The sequence below is a fragment of the Mus pahari genome, chromosome 18 (assembly GCF_900095145.1).
Source record: "Mus pahari chromosome 18, PAHARI_EIJ_v1.1, whole genome shotgun sequence".
NCBI lineage: Eukaryota > Metazoa > Chordata > Mammalia > Rodentia > Muridae > Mus > Mus pahari.
The window spans coordinates 26,935,194-26,936,722 of record NC_034607.1 but is presented as its reverse complement, the minus strand read 5'-3'; positions in this window follow the sequence as shown (position 1 = coordinate 26,936,722).

The following is a 1,529-nucleotide window of genomic DNA, read 5'->3' as shown; positions in this document are numbered from 1 at the left end:
ACTTTGTAGACCAGGCTGGCCTTGAACTCAGAAATCTGCCTGCCTCTGCCTCCCAAATGAAGAGTATCTTTCTAATAGATGGTTTTAAGGTACATTTTCTTCACAAATGTTTTACTTTTTTCCTTCACTTTACATTCCAGCCACAGTCTTCCCTCCCTCCTCTCCTTCAAGTCCACTCTCACTAATCTCTTCTTTCATCACACTCTCCTTTTCTCTTGCTTTTCTTTGAGAAAAAGAAGTCCCCCATGTGTACCAACCCATCATGGTCCATCAAGTTGTAGCAGGACTAAACACATTCTCTCCCACTGAGGTTTCACAAGGGTAGGGAAAGGGATACAATGGCAGGCAACAGACTAAGAGACAGCCTCTTCTCCATTTGCTAAGGGACCCAAATGAAGACCAATCTGCACATATGCTATCAACTTGTTGATAGTTTAGGTGTAGCCTCTGCACACTCTTTGGTTGGCGGTTTATTCTCTTTGAGCACCATGGGAAAAGGTTAGTTAACTCTGTAGTTCTTTTTTGCTCAGCCTGAAATTTGCCTGTTGGTCTCTGCATCTGTTTCCATCAGTTGCTAGATGAAGCCTTTTAGGAGATAGTTATGCTAGCTAAACTCTTGTCTGCAAGCATAGCAGAGTATCATTAATAGTGACAGGGATTTTTCTCTCCTATTGAGTGGGTCTCAAATTGGGCTAGTGATTGGTTGACTGACCATTCCCTCAGTCTCTTTTCACATTTATCATGGTGCATCTTGTAGCCAGAATAAATTATAGGTTGAAGGTTTTGTGTATAGGTTGATGCCCCCCTTTCACAACTGGAAGTCCTGTCCTCGCTACAGGAGGTGATCACTTCATTCTCCATATCCCCAGCTTATAGGAGATTCAGCTAGAGTCATCACCCCATACACTCCTGGGAGCCACCCAGGCTGTGATCTTGGTCTCATCCTAGAAATGTCCCTGCCTAGGCTTTCTGTTCTGCTTCTCACCTGTCCCTTCCTCTCTCACACCTCATCCAAATTTCTGTTTCTCTTAGTCCCTCTCTCACCCAGTTCCCTCCCTCTGTCCACATCCGATGTCTATTTTATTTCCTCTTCTGATTGAGATTCAAGAATCTGCCCTTGGGCACTCCTTGTTGTTTTGTGTCTGTGGATTATACGGTATTTCTCAGGTATTTTATAAAAAGATAATGTACACTTCATAAAATATTCACAAAGGTTTTTTAAATTCATAATCTCTTTTTTGTTTTATTAAAAATATTTTTCCTCATTTAGTATATCCTGTTTATAGTTTCCCTCTCTCTACTCCTTGAGATTACTCTTCACCTCTCCTTCTATCTGGATCTATTCTCTCTCTGTCTAACAGTAGAAAATCAATACCCTTCTAAAACATAATAAAATGATTAGTTCATATTGTTGTTTCACCTATAGAGTTACAGACCCCTTCAGTTCCTTGGGTAATTTCTCTAGCTCCTCCATTGGGGTCTCTGTGTTCTATCCTATAGATGACTGTGGGCATCCACTTCTATATTTG